A 16308-nucleotide genomic window follows, 5' to 3' on the forward strand; every position below is an offset into this window, starting at 1 on the left:
CTTGTATCAGTCTGTTTCCTGTCTGTTGAATTTTGGGAGCCTGACAGCCATCTTTCATTTAATCCATGGATTGCCAGTCCAAACTGGCAGTGTTTCTGCTGATATAAAATTCTCAAGAACCTTGTGGGTCTCTTGTGTATGCCATGGGGATTTATTTCATTAGACAAGAGGCTCCTCCACAGATCTTTCTTGGATAATTTCATCTTTAGTTTTGGCTTCTTCTGCAATGGCTGAGGAGAATCATACACTTAATCTTTTCTAAGAACTCTCTGTGTGACTGAATACTCTGACTTTTTATCCTCCTGAGGCACTAGCAAAGGGTTGGACACACCCTTGTCTTTCTCTTCAGAGCATGTTGTTCTGACAGCAAATCTCCTAGTTTTAGCATCTTTTAATAACATCTTTTAGCATCTGAATAAGCTGAGAATTTCCCAAATCAATAAGTTCTCATTTTTTTTAACAGTTCTTTCCTTCATCTGCTTATTTCCTTTCACATTTTACAAGAAGCTGCAAGAAGAAATCAGGTTGCACCTTCAACGCTTGGCTAGGAAATCTCCTCAGCTAAACATGCAGTTTTATCACTTACATACTGTTTTCTACAGAAATGTAAGATGCAATTCAGCTAAGTTTTCTGTCACTGCACAGTGAGAATCCTCCTTCCCTCCAGTTTTCAATTACGTATTCCTCAGTTCCTTCTGAACACTTACCAGAAGTGCCTTTAACATCCACATTTTTACCAACAGTCTCTTTATGATCATTTAAAGTACTCTCTAAGACAATATAGTTTTTCTCTACCATGTTCCTCATTTCCTCCTGAGTCCCTATTAACATCCATATTTCTACTCATGGTCTTTTCAAAGCAAGCTAAGCTTTTTCTATCCTGCTCCTCCAAATTTGACCAGCCTCTGCCTACCCTCCAATCCCAAAGCCATTTCTATATTTTTAGGAATTTGTTACGACAGCACCCCACTTTCAGTATAAAACCTGAATTGTTTTTTCTATTGATGCTGTAACAAATTACCACAAAATTAGTGGGGGGAAAAAACAAACAAACAAGCAGAAATCAGTCAGATGAGGTGGCTCACACCTGTAATCCCAGTACTTTGGGAGGCCAAGGCAGGTGAATCACCTGAGGTCAGGAGTTCGAGACCGGCCTGGCCAACATGGTGAAACACTGTCTCTACTAAAAATACAAAAAGTAGCTAGGCATAGTGGTGGGCACCTGTAGTCCTAGCTACTCAGGAGGCTGAGTCAGGAGAATTGCTTGAACCCGGGAGGTGGAGGTTGCAGTGACCCAAGATTGAGCCACTACACTCCAGCCTAGGTGACAGAGTGAGACTCCATCTCAAGAGAAAAAAAAGAAAGAAAGAAAATGAACCAAAAAACAAACAAACACAGAAATCTTACAATTCTGGAGAGCAAAATCCAAAATAGTCAACAGGGTTGGACTTCTTCTGGAAGCTCTGGAGGAGAATCTAGCTGCTTGTCTTTTCCATCTTCTAGAAGCTGTCCATATTCTTTGGCCTATGATCTCACATTGCTCTGGCTCCAGGTTCTCCCATCACAGATCTTTCTCTGGCCCTGACACTCACTCCTATCTCCCTCTTTTCTTTATAAAGACCCTGTGATAACATTGGGTTCACCCCTAAATCCAGGATAATTCCCCCATCTCAAAATTCTTTTAATCACATCTACAAAATTCCTTTAGCCATGTAAGAAAACATTTTCAGGTTTGGGGGTTAGGATGTGGGCATCTTTGAGGGCTGTTATTCTGTCTACCGTGGTCACCAATAGAAATCACAGGTATTTTCATACCCTATTATAGTTGGAGCACATATTTTGAAATGCCCTTTACATTCATCATGACTTCAAGTTTTAGTAGCTATTAGACCTGCCACTATATTTATTATGTAATGAGTTAACAGAAGTCACATCTACAATATTATAAGTTATTTTATCAGTGACTCTATTTCAACATAACTGATTTCCTTTGTAATTGTATATATTTTATATTAGCATTAAAATATCTTTTCCAAGAAGTTCATCAGACTGCCATGGTATAAAAAAAGGTTAAGGATGCCAATGTCAAGTGTTTTATAAATAGTTTGGTGATTTCAACCACCGGTCATCATTTTCTGTTATTTGCAGTCAAAGGCAATCCTAAATGATGTACAATTACATGTTTCCTGAATCACAGGTCGGTATAGACCCTATACTGGCTTTATGGATGTCGTGCTGGGACTTATAATAGCCTAACTCATGAAGCTGGGAAACCTCATTTTATTTAATGCCCAATCCATTATATTATAGGAATAAGATGTAATCATCATCTTACAGTGTTTGTATGGTGATGTGGAGCATTTCACACACCCATTTACTTACTCCAAAAATGTTTCCTAATGCCTGCTTTGTGCCAGGACTTTCAGTGGGCTGGCCCCTCCTTGCTTCATGTCACTTCCTCAAAGAGATCTTCCTAGACCACTCTAGCTAAATGAGTACCTTCCCTCATTCCCTTGTCATCCTTCATCATATCTCATTTTTGGTTATTCACAAACCTTAACTCTCCCTGAAATACATTTACCTATTCCACTTTTTGATGTTCCCCCATTAGAATATAAGTTTCAAGATAACAAGGACTGTGTCTTCTTTACTACATTTGAGATCTACACATGACAGGAACTTGACACATACTTCTAGCATGAAACACAGCATTGCTCCTGGCCTTAAACGGCTCACAGCCTAAGAGAGAAGTCCAACAAGTGCTTACACTACAGTGGGTAGAGGATGTACCGAGGAGAAGGGAAGGCAGCCTTCCAAGGACAGAAGTGAGTTTTGAGCTGAGTTGCTTACAGGTGTTCGGGAAGGAGGGACAAAGGGAACAGCATGAGGAAAGGCAATCAGGCATGAAAGACTATGATGACTCAGGGACACCAGCACATAGACAATGAACTGAAGACGATAATGCTGGAAAGGTATGTGGGAATTAGTTAGGTTAGGATCACAGACTCCAACGCCTACATGAAGCCAAATGGGCAACATAAATGAATAAAGGGACCAGGCGTCATGTGATAAATAGTTTCTATAGTCAGCTCAGTGTCCATGGACAACAGGGGGCTACAGAGGCAGGGAGAAAGCACGAGCAATTAAAAGCATAGTGGCTCATCAGGTCCAGAGAGCTGCTGCCATGCAGGGATGCTGGCCTAAGGTTGTCAGATCTTAGGATTTTTCAAGAGAGGCTGGAAATCTGAACTTTCGGGGTAATAGCTCCCAATATGTAAATGGTGGTAACTGATTCATGTCTTAAATGCCTTGTAAGCCAATATTGTACAAGTCAAACAGGAGGTGTTTGTTGGAAGATACAGGCCGCAGGCCACCCGTTTGCAACCTCTATATTCATTGTAACAGACTAATAGTTCAGGCTTGATTCCACTGGTAAATACTAAGTTATTGACTTTTTAAAGGGGGGTAGTAACATGATAAGATTTGAGTACTAGGAAGATCATTCCAGAGCAGTGTGGAGGATAGATTGAAAAAGAGCATTAAAGTGAAGCCTAGAGACCAACCAGGAAGTTATTGAAATAGTGTAAATAATAAAAGCGGAAGGCCAGGTGCGGTGGCTCACACCTGTAATCCCAGTGCTTTGGGAGGCTGGGGCGGGCAGATCACCTAAGGTCAGGAGTGCAAGACCAGCCTGACCAACACGGAGAAACCCCGTCTCTACTAAAAATACAAAAAATTAGCCGGGCGTGGTGGTGTATGCCTGTAATCCCAGCCACTCGGGAGGCTGAGGCAGGAGAATTGCTTGAACCCAGGAGGCAGAGGTTACAGTGAGCCCAGATCGTGCCATTGCACTCCAGCCTGGGCAACAAGAGCAAAACTCCGTCTCAAAAAATAAAAAATAAAAATAAAAGCAGAACTCCGATAGTGGCTTTAGAAATGGAAAGAAGACAACTTCTATGAAGCATATTTAGGGAACAGAGTAAATAGAAGTCAAGGGTGATCATCTTGCTTCTCCTAGAATGCGAGTCCCACGAGGGTAAGTTGCTCCTCTGCCTTGTTCTTTACTGCAAATGTAATGCTTAGTAGGAGGCACTCCATAAGTATTTGTCAATGTTACCAGTGATTCCGTTCCAGGTGACCAGATGGATGGTGGTGCCAGTTATAGAGATGGGTAATGCTGGAGAGGGAAGGTGAAGGGGTTCACCCACTGGAGATGCTCAGGAGACAGCTGGATAAACCATAGGAATGATTGGGGTGGATATGGATATTTGCCTTTGAATCCTGTCGGCGACATTGTCTTTCTTTCTAGTCTCTCTCTGCACCTTGGGAGCTGCTAGGCTGAAATGTGACTAATCCCTGTTCTACTCCCAGAGTTGGTGGAGACATAATGATGGGCCTGGCGCTGTCGATGGCATCAAGGGGGAGCTCCCAGGCTGAGGGCACCTGTGCAGTTACATCTCCATCAGACCCCACTGGCTAATATTCTCTACTCCAATGCACTTGACTCAGTGCAGTTCTCACAACTCCTACTCAGAACCAGTTTTGGAGGGACTATGTCTTACCCTGACTGATACTCCTTAAAGACCGGATAATTGTAGGTGAATTGAGAATAGCCCTCTATTCAATCTGCAAACATGTAACAAACACCTATAATGTGTAAAACACTGAAGGGCCCAGGACTGGTGCATGGCAGCTGTTGCAGTAGCTGGAAAAGGGAGCACATTCATCAAAAGTGCTTGCTCTCCGCAAACTGTGCCCAGAGTTTGGCACTCAACAGACATTCTTAAAAGGACAACAACCTGGCGTGATCCTTATGATTCGTGTTTTCCAGTGAAGAGAACTGAACTTTAGGGAAATTCAGGAACTTACCAAAGGTCACATAGGAAATGATCCTGTATCTGCCTTATTCCAAAGCCTCTGCATTTCATGACACTGCGCTTCTTCCCATCGGGCCTGGTTGACTTGGCTTTAGTGTCTGTGGTCAAAGTATGCCAGTTTTCAGACATTATTTCTCCTCTCTGGCCTCCTTCTGCCCTTTCAGAGTTGGCCACAATCTCTTTCTTCCCAACCAACACATGACCGAGACATTGAATTTATGCTCCTTTAGTGGGGGCAGCTGGCATTCGAAGCTGTCTCTGCTGAGAGCCTTCCTTAAAATGTCTCTTCTTGTCACCAGGCTTTGGGAGAAAAATAAACACCCCCTTCCCAGTCCCTAATTCAGATGATCCCAGCTCACTGACGTCAACACCAGAAGCTCCGAGAAGTTCACCCACATTAGCACCAGGATTGGAAATGAAAGGTAGCTATTTTTGGATCCAACTTCAATCGCTTTCCCTTGGAACCCCCTCAAGGCCAAGAGAGCAAATAATTTAATATGATTAAATTGAAAATAGCAAAGAGAGCAAATAATTTAATATGATTAGATTGAAACAATCCCAGAAATTGGTCTCTTTATACACCTTGGTACCATTTTTGACAAGGGTATGAGAGGAATCAAAATAAATGGACTTGGCTGAGTGGGTATGAAGCGTTTCATTTACTCAGGCCTGGAATGCCAACCCACGGCCAGGGGTAAAGACTCCTTGCTGAAAAGGAACTGCAGGAAAATCCTGAGTGTGCAGGAATGAAAGCCCGCATCACTCCCCAGGTCTCCTCTGACCTGCTTCGGATCTGATTTGGGCACAGAGGCCTGGAATCTGGTGGAGCTGCCTCTTAAGTCTCTTTAACAGGTGTCCTCACCACTTGGCAGGTATTTTCCTGTTCTTCTGCTCTCCGTGATTGCATCCCTGCTGACCACTGAGATTGCTGCTAACCTCCCTCTTCCCTTCTCTCCCCGCGGAGTCACTGGGTGCCTGGGAACCTTGGAAAGGTTCAGAAGGGATCCCTCTTTTTCAGTTCCCCTGCGGCAGCCACAGGTCTCAGCCCCGTGTTTGGGGTCCAGAGACTGCCATGATGTGCTCATCTCTGCCTCCGGTTTTTCTTCCTTTCAATCCATACCTCCCCAAGGGACCCACCTTCCCCCGGCCAGCTGAAGGCCAAGCACTTTCACCAGTGACTCTGTCTACTCAGTCCAGGAGAAGGGTACACTCTGGGGTTGGAAGTTCTTGGCCATTGAAACCACATGGAGACCCCCTTCCCCCATATCAGGCCTGGGTTCTGTCGTTCTCCAGTCCCTGTCGCCCTGCACTAGAACCTGAACTTGGTGCTTAACGACTTTCTTATAGTTTCCCAAATGTGCCATGCCTTTGCTCAGGCAATTTCTCTTTTGTTTTGGCAAGTGTTTTAAAATACAGTGGGGATGCCACGGTGGCACATGCCTATAATCCCAACACTTTGAGAGGCTGAGGTGGGAGGATTGCTTGAGGCTAGGGGTTCAAGACCAGCCTGGGCAACACAGTGAGACCCTGTCTCTACAAAAACAAATACAAAAATTAGCCAGGCTTTGTGGTGCATAGCTATAGTCCTAGCTATGGGAGCCTGAGGCAGGAAGATCACTTGAGCCCAGAAGTTTGAGGCTGCGGTGAGCTATGATTACTGCCCTCCAGCCTGGGAGACAGAGTGGGACTCTGTCAAATAAAATAAAATAAAATAAAATAAAATAAAATAACAAAATACAGTAAAGTCATTAGGAATAACATTAAAACTTCCCATATCACATAACATTTTGTGTTTACTTCCACTCATTTTCTTAAAAGAAATAAAATTAGAGAAAAAACTAAATTCCCTCTAACCATCTACCACGCATTTCAATTGCTTCCTTCCAAGAAACAAAAAACATTCTTCCAATTCATTTTCTTAAACTTTTACATACATGTGTATAATTAAAATCCATTACTGGCTACTTGTCTATGCAAATAGCATTTTTGTAATGTGCAATAATGAAGCCATATGCATGCCTATCATCTGAAATGTAAGATGCAAAAGGGTAGACAGAGAGGTGAGGACATTTTCCTCCCACCGCCACATCCAGGGTCCCAGTTAGCCTTTCCAGGGACAGCCACTGTTCCAAGACCATCTATCGGTCTGGCACTTGCATTTGCCTGGATTCCTAAGCCTCCTTAGAACTAACTGCCCAGTTTGTCCTGCCCCCTGTAAATTTCCTCCATCCTCAGCTGAGTCCCCCAGACCCTCCTGTGTGTCTGCCCTGTGCCCTGTGCCCTGCCCATGTTTCCCTCCAGCTCCTATCATGCTGACTCAGCCCTCCCCTGGCCTGGCTGGAAGAGGTGCTGATACCTGAATGCAGTCCAGAAAGCGCGACCTTTTCCCAGCCGGCCTGCAGCACCTCCTGGGCCCTCCCATGCCTCGAACGGTTGCTTCTGACACTGGCTTTGAAACTCCTTTGCCAAAAGCCTTTCATTAGTCTTAGCAAATTGCTTTGCTGACATGTTGCCAGAGTATGTCTCAAACCCAAACGGCGTATGTCTGTGTTTGCACCTTTATTAAATCTAGAACAAAGATGAGTTTAATCCAGGCAAAGTTTTTGAGCTCACCTTAGAGAAAGTAAGAAATCATTTTTGAGAAATTTGTTTGTGTGACCACTGCCACTGCCACTCAGGAACAAACAGGCAGATTTCTGCAGGGAGTGTGTGGAAGTCTTTGCTGGAGGCAGGACTTCCGGTGTGAAAGTACCTTGTGAGGGTAGACCCCCACCCCCGATCGCGGCCTCCTAAGTTGCTCTGAATCTTGAGAGAAAGAGAAAGAAAAAGATTGACTTTCTACTTTAGCTCCCAAAGAGAAAAGAAAATGCTATTATATTAGATTTTCTAGAGCATAATTTTTTAGTATTGTCAAGTTGTTCCTCTGTTAATGAAAACTGTTTACTCAATTCGGTGCAGCAAACTTTTCATGAGCATTTACTATGTGGCAGACCCTGCAACAGATTTTTTTCATCTAGTCCCCCTAATTATTACTATTGCTAGAAACCAACTGTTATAGTCAATGGAGTCTAGACCAATCACTTATCTGTTTACTTCCTCACCCAGGGATAGTCAAGGGCATCACTTAACTGGTCCAACCCAGCCTTGTTCTCCCTACTGGTAATGGTTCCTTAACTTTTCCTTTTGGACAGTCTCTTGCCCATCCGCAGTTATGTGGTTTGGGTTTCAAGGATGCCCTGGCCCATCCAATTATTTTATTTTTTATTTCCATAGGTTTTTGTGGAACATGTGGTATTTGGTTACATTAGTAAGTTCTTTAGTGGTGATCTGTGAGATTTTGGTGCACTGAGCAGTGTTCATTGATCCCAATTTGTACTTTTAACCCTCACCCCCTTCCCACCCTTCCTCCTCTGGCCCCTGCCCCGCTGCCAGACCCCAAAGTCCATTTTATCATTCTTATGCCTTTGCATCCTCATAGCTTAGTTCCCACTTCTGAGTGAGAACATATGATGTTTGGTTTTCCATTCCTAAGTTACTTTACTTAGAATAATACTCTCCAGGCCAGGCATGGTGGCTCGCACCTGTAATCCCAGCACCTTGGAAGGCCGAGGTGGGTAGATCACAAGGTCAGGGGTTCGAGACCAGCCTGGCCTATATGGTGAAACCCTGTCTCTACTAAAAATACAAAAATTAGCCTGACATGGTGGCAGGCACCTGTAATCCCAGCTACTCGGGAGGCTGAAGCAGGAGAATTGCTTGAATCCGGGAGGTGGAGGTTGCAGTGAGCCACGATCGCACCATTGCACTCCAGCCTGGGCAACAGAGCAAGACTCCATCTCAAACAAAACAAAACAAAAGAATAACCCTCTTCAACCCCATCCAGGTTCCTGTGAATCTGGCCCATCCAATTAGAGCGTCTTCTTCCCTTGGCCATGGAGATTGGCTCAGCAACGGATACAGAAGGTCTGAGGCAGTCAAGGGGGGAGCCAAGCCCTGTAGATGGTTGTGCCTGAAGCCAGACCTTTGCCTGTAACCAGATCTGTGCCTGTAGTTTTTAATTATGGTCCCCGATATATTCTCTCTTTTTTCCTAAGTCAGTCTGAATTGGGTTTCTGTGGTTGCAACAAATGAGAGCTTAGAGTAAGTATGCCAACCTCGCAGGTAACGGTGAGGCTGTCAAGCAAGGTGAGACACCGAGAGAGAGCCCGGAGAGTCACCTTGAAAGTGTTTATTTCCTTTCTGTACTGTTTGAAGATTAAGCACACGTTTGTGAGTCAGGCCTTGACTCTTCAAATCTTCTGTTTATTAGCAGTGTAATTGTGGGTGAGTTACTTAATCTTTTGGTACCTTTACTGCTTCATTGGTAAAATGTGAATAAAAAAAAAAAAATCTCTTGCCAGGTGCGGTGGTTCACGCCTGTAATCCCAGCACTTTGGGAGGCCAAGGCGGGTGGGTCACGAGGTCAGGAGATCGAGACCATCCTGGCTAACATGGTGAAACCCCGTCTCTACTACAAATACAAAAAACTAGCCAGGCAAGGTGGCGGGCACCTGTGGTCCCAGCTACTCGGGAGGCTGAGGCAGGAGAATGGCGTGAATCCGGGAGGCAGAGTTTGCAGTGAGCTGAGATCGCGCCACTGCACTCCAGCCTGGGAGACAGAGCGAGACTCCATCTCAAAAAAAAAAAAAAATATATATATATATATATATATGTGTGTGTGTGTGTGTGTGTATATATATGTATATATATATCTTTCAAAAATATATATATATGTATATATATATATATCTTTCAAAGGTGGTTGTGAAATGCACAAACACACTTAAAATACACTTATAACAATTTATTACACAGGGTAAATATTTCGATATATATTGGCACTCATTATAATCACTGGAGGTAAGAAGTCAAGCTTTTCTCCTGAAAACTACGATGTCAAAATGTCTCAGTTGGACCAACCCAGGTGGAGTGAACCCACCTCCATTCCCTCTGTTCCTGAGTGTTCAACAGACATTCCTTCCACTGACAATCGTGACATTCACCTGGTGAGTGAGGAAAGTATCTGTTGCCTCTTGTTGCCTTTGAAAGTCTTGCTCTAGAGATCCCAATCCCCTAAGATCACTTTCATTTTGCAAATGTGACTTCTCTGAGACATGCGTTTCACATTCTCTTTTTCAACAAAGGGTACATTTAAAATCCATTTGGTGAGTTATTGAAGAAGACAATAACTTTCTAATGAAAAATTAATAAAATTAAAAAGAATAAAATAAAATAAAATAAATAGAAGAAATAACCTCCCTGAGCAGCTGTCTTAAGGCATCTAATCCTCACTGTCAGCTTCCAGAGACATCAACTTTGAATGCTGGATTCAGGACCACGTTCCTAGCTTGATCACCTTAACCTTCTGGACGCTGGAGAGACCTCGGGGTGCAAGTAGGAAAAGACAGACATTCTAATAGGGATGGAGACTGTTGGTGAAAAAGAGGGCCAAAGTTCAGCCTTCGTATACATCAAGGCGCTGGACAAACCGCCCCCAACACCTCCAAGCCATTCTAAGCAACCAGCCCAGGTGGTAATCTAACCTCTCTTGGACTGGAATTCATGCATAGGTTGACCATTTCTGCTGGTCCCCAATGTCACTGTGGAAGAATTTGATGAAATGTGAGCCGACACAGTCATACATTGCTCTTGCGAAGGTCTGCCTCTGGCTCACCCTTAGAAATTAACTCACGCAGAAATGACTGAGTCAGCTTTTAGGTTCATCCCTGGAGAAGCGAGCCTGGAGTTTGAGGGTAGTCCACAATAGGAAGTGGTGGAGGGCAGGAGAGGAGGGAGTGGAGCAATTATCTGGTGAATGTGATTAATGTCGACAGCTGGGGGTAGAAACTTGGCCTCTTTGCCTATTGAGTAGCGAGGACACAGTCAGTGTGAAATGGATGTCACACCTGGATACCTTATAGCGTGTTTCTTCCAAAGGACTCAGAAAGGTTCTTTTCCCTTCTACGATTTTATGGCGTACACACAGTGGCGTCACCATTCTTATCATTATGACTGAGAAACGTCCATGTCCCCAGTCCTGGACTGGGCAATTTGCACACATCATTTCAAAATGTCTTCCAAGCTCATTGGGCAGGGAGGGACTGTTTTCTGCGGTCTCTGAACGAGGAAACTGAGGCCCACACAAATTCTGAGTTAGTGTAGAGCTAGGAATAAAACACAGGTCTACTTTTTTAAAATTTTTACGTCACGTTTTACTTTTTAAAGATAATACGTGCATAATTTTTGAAGTACAAGAGTACATCTCCCTCTCACTCCTAACCTTCCTTCCAAAAATGTTCTATGTCTATACCAGCACATCGTATCTGTGTATGTATGCATCACATATTTTTTTTTTTTAATACAATGGCAGCATTCTTTTTTTTTTTTTTTTTTCTGAGACAGAGTTTGACTCTTGTTGCCCAGGCTGGAGTGCAGTGGCGCCATCTCAGCTCACTGCAACCTCTGCCTCCCGGGTTCAAGCGATTCTCCTGCCTCAGCCTCCCGAGTAGCTGGGATTACAGGCGTGTGCCACCACACCCAGTTAAATTTTTGTTTTTTAGTAGAGACTGGGTTTCACCATGTTGGCCAGGCTGGTCTGGAACTCCTGACCTCAGGTGATCCGCTCACCTCGGCCTCCCAAAATGCTGGAATTACAGGCATGAGCCACCACACTCGACCAATGGCAGCATCCTTTAAAAACTGATCCACTTCTGATATTTTCAGAAATGTGTTATTATGGAAGCATGCTAAACATATACAAAAACAGATGAAATAGTAAAATAAATTCCCATCTATCCATCGCTCAGCTTTGACAAACATTTATTCTCTTGTTTACTCTTGCCTCCACCTTACTTTCCACCCACCCCACCCTGCTCTGGACTTTTTTTGAAGCAAGTATCAGATATCATATTATTTTAACTGTAAATAGATCAGGTTATATCTCTGAAAGATAAAGATCCCATTTAGAGTATACACACAATACTATTATCATACCTTTAAAAAAAGCAGAACCTCCTTAATATGTCTTGGAGACAAGGATGGAGCTCACGTGCCCACATAAAGCTACCTCGTTCACATGAATGCCACACCTGACCAGCTCCCTGTCAATCAGCATTCAGATTGGGGCCAGTCTTTTGCCACTGTTGAGCCATATGATATTGGCGGGGCATGGTGGTTCACGCCTGTAATCCTAGCACTTTGGGAGGCCGAGGTAGGTAGATTACCTGAGGTCAGGAGTTCGAGAGCAGCCTGGCCAACATGGCGAAACCCCATCTCTGCTAAAAATACAAAAATTAGTGGATGTGGTGGTGGGTGCCTGTAGTCCCAGCTACTCGGGAGGCTGAGGCAGGGGAAATCGCTTGAACCTGTGGAGAGGGGGTTGCAGTGAGGCAAGATAGTGCCACTTCATTCCAGCCTGAGTGAAAGAGCAAGACACTATCTCAAAAAAAAAAAAAAAATCAATATCAATTTGATATGGTTCCATCTGATACAGGCAATGTTGCAGTGAGTACCCATGTACATATCCCATGAGAGTTGGGTTATAAGAGAAATGGCTGGAAGTGGCATATCTTTAGCAGGATACTAGCTTTCCTGCTAAGGACTTGGATCACCAAGGAACAAAACAAAACAAAACTCTCAGGGCTTTTGGCATTGAACTAATCTATCTTTCTGCTTCCAAACACTCTCTGTGTACATCCAATCTGTCTGCTAATGTGATCATTTCCACAATGTCCATCTGATTGTGTCGTTTTCCTGCTTGAAGCCTTCTAAGACTCCCCATTGTCCTTAGAATAAAAATTTAATCTTAACCTGGCATTCAAAGACATTTACAACCTCATCCAACCTGTTTTTCTATCCTAACCCTGCCACTTCCCTATACTTCAGCCATACCAACTGACTCACCATTATCCAAATAAACAAATCCTACTTTAAAATTGTGCCTTTGCCCAGGCTGCACCCTTATTCTCTGGCTGGAGAACTCCTATTCATCCTTCAAGACCCAATTCCACTGTGCCCTCGTCTATGAAACCTTTCAGAACCTTCCAGGTGGAGTCAGGAATGCTCTCCTCTGTTCAAGAGATGATTCTACATTAGGTTTCAAGTTTGTATGTCTATGATATCCCCTATTGATCTCTCTCCTGAACAGCACACCCATACACTCAAAAATTTTACTAGATATGTGATAGATATCTGCATGTCAATAGATAAAGAATTTTGTGGCTTGGATTTAAAGAGAAAATGGTTGAAATGTCGTTGAACTGCTGCTTTTCGTGCAAGCTTGTCTAACCCGCCTTATTTTGTTGTTCTGTTTTGTTTTGCTCTAGGTTTTAGCAGCCTGAAGCCATGGTTTTTAGTTTTTGTCTCTAGTGATAAGCCAAAAAGATGGATGAGGAAGGGGCTTTACTGGCTCAGGCAGAAATAGAAACTAAGAACTCACAACTGTATTCTCTACCTTGGACACCCCTGAAAGTCACAGGGTTATTAAAAAGATACTCATTCTCTGAGGATGAGCTCCTATGCTGTGCGCATCTCAATACTTCACCCATCGGAGGGGTACCAAACAGGGCCAGAAGGAGCTCACCACTACGTTTTTGGAGTCTGGAATTTGCTGAGTTTTGTTTTACTAACTCAGTTGGCTTTTTGTGCTCTTTGTAATTCTCTGCCGTCTATCTCTCTCTGGTCATCAAATGGCTAACTACTTGCCCTCCTGCCTTTCTACTACTTTTTATCCTTTTCCTTATTATTTATTTTTTATTTTTTTTTATTTTTATTTTTTTTTTGAGATGGAGTCTTGCTCTGTCGCCCAGGCTGGAGTGCAGTGGCACGATACTTGGCTCACAGCCAGTTCCGCCTCCCGGGTTCAAGCGATTCTCCTGCCTCAGCCTCCTGAGTAGCTGGGACTACAGGCGCCTGCCACAATGCCCGGCTAATTTCTTTTTTGTATTTTTAGTAGAGACGGAGTTTCACTGTGTTAGCCAGGATGGTCTCGATCTCCTGACCTCGTGATCCACCCACCTCGGCCTCCCGAAGTGCTAGGATTAGAGGCATGAGCCACTGCGCCCGGCTCTTTTTTTAAAAATTTTTTTCGAGATGGAGTCTCGCTGTGTCATCCAGCCTGCAGTGCAGTGGCACAATCTTGGCTCACTGCAACCTCCGCCTCCCTGGTTCAAGCAATTCTCCTGCCTTGGCCTCCCAAGTAGCTGGGATTATAGGCACATGCCACCATGCCCAGCTGATTTTTTACTTTTAGTAGAGACAGGGTTTCACCATATTGACGAGGCTGGTCTCGAACTCCTGACCTCAGGTGAGCCACCTGCCTCGGCCTCCCAAAGTGCTGGGATTACAGGCATGAGCCACCATGCTTGGTCTTTTTCCTTATTTTTAAAAATACAATATAATATTTGTTAATAGAAAAAATATGCTACCAATGACCACTGAGAGGAGACCAAAAAAAATTATGACATATCCACACAATGGAATACAATATAGCCATTAAAAAGAATAAGGCCACATGACATCACACAGAAGTGCATACAGTATGATTGCACTTATGTATGATTCTGTTGTGTCTTTAAAAAGATACACACATATATAATATATACATTTTTATTATGCTCTGAATTTTTTGAAGATCACCTACAAACTATTAAGTATATGTGGCCTGAAGAATAGGGATAGTGATTGGAAAGATTTAAAAAATACCATTTTTCATTTATGCTCTTTGGGTATATATTTTGAATACAGAGTAAAAACACAATATATTAACTGTATAAACTTCTAAAAACACGAAAAGTAAAAAGATGATAAAAATCTCTTGCAATCTCACCGCTGATTGCCACTGTAAAATTTTTTTTTTTTTTTTTTTTGAGACAGAATCTTGCTCTGTCACCCAGGCTGGAGTGCAATGGCGCAATCTCAGCTCACTGCAACCTCCGCCTCCCGGGTTCAAGCTATTCTCCTGCCTCAGCCTCCCGAATAGCTGGGATTACAGGTGTCCGCCACCACGCTCGGCTAATTTTTTGTATTTTTAGTAGAGACAGGGTTTCAGTTTGTTGGCCAGGCTGGTCACACACTCCTGACCGCCTTGGCCTCCCAAAGTGCTGGGATTACAGGTGTGAGCCAGCGCGCCCAGCCTGCCACTGTTAATATTTTAATAAATATCTTTGCAGGCTCTTTTTCTGGTTTACTTATTTAACTGAAATAGTGAGCTTGGTCTTTGTAACTTGTGTTTTCCAGTTATAACTAGCTCTAGGACATCTTCCTCTGTCACGATGTATTCTTCCAAGCATCATTTTTGTCAGCTGCTAAGGATTCATAGTTGTTTTACTCCCTTCCTCCTGACCACCCTTCTGGTCTTTATTCCTTCCAGTATCTGTGATAGTCTCTGAGTTTAGCTGTGGAAGGTACAGCTGGCTGAAACACAAGGATGCTGATTCTAATCAGAAGTGTGTGCCTGACATGTTCACACACACATGAACACATGCTCCCAGACTCCTCCGTGAACAGAAGGCTCAGCACACATCCTTCCTGTTTCCTGAGGACCATGCTCCTAAGCAGCGGATGCTTATGAAATATTGTATTTCAGAAATCTCAGAGAGCTGAGGGAATTTTGCAGACTGGATGGGCCACGGGACTTATGGACAACGTTCACCAAAAGTCAAACAAACAAACAAACAAACAAAACCTAGGGGAATCCTAAAAAGTGAGACATTCAGTCCACAGAAACACAGAGGGTCCCTCCTGCACTGCTCTCCGAAACCCAGTGGCCCAGAAGAGGGGGACTTGTCTTTCAAAGGGAGACCTTCACCTCAGCAGCCTTCTGAATACCTTTGCAGGTCTTCTCTGGCGTTCTTCTGAATGCCTTTGGGTTGGCATTTCTCTCTGCAGGTCTCTGGAAGACCTTAGCTTCAGAAACTATGGGAGGAGGGGTCAGAAGAAAGAAAAATGAGATGGGAGAGATCACCTGGGTGGCAGCCCTTTCCAAGCCTGTTGCTCGGGGTGAATGAGCTAATAAAAGGGTTCACGTCTTAATGGGGCAAACCCAGAGCAAACAGCAAGTCACATGCTCCATAGAAATAGCGAGTCACATGATGAAAGACACAGGCCTGAGGGTCTGGGGAGCAGGCCCTTGTCACAGGATCTGCAAGTTCTTCTGGTTGAGTCTGGAATGTAAGCACGTTGATCCCATACCCTCGTCCCTTAGCCTCCCAAACCAGGCATCCCAGAAACCTTCCAGCAACCCATTCTCCTTTAGCAGATGTTAGGGTTACACTGAAACCTGTGCCCGAACACACATAGAATCAATGCTTTGCAGTCGAGGCATATATCCTGATTCATTGTTATAAATACAGAGAGCTCAGGAATTTCATACAGTCATTCACTCATCATTGGC

Source organism: Macaca fascicularis, chromosome 6, assembly GCF_037993035.2.
Source record: "Macaca fascicularis isolate 582-1 chromosome 6, T2T-MFA8v1.1".
Taxonomy (NCBI): Eukaryota; Metazoa; Chordata; class Mammalia; order Primates; family Cercopithecidae; genus Macaca; species Macaca fascicularis.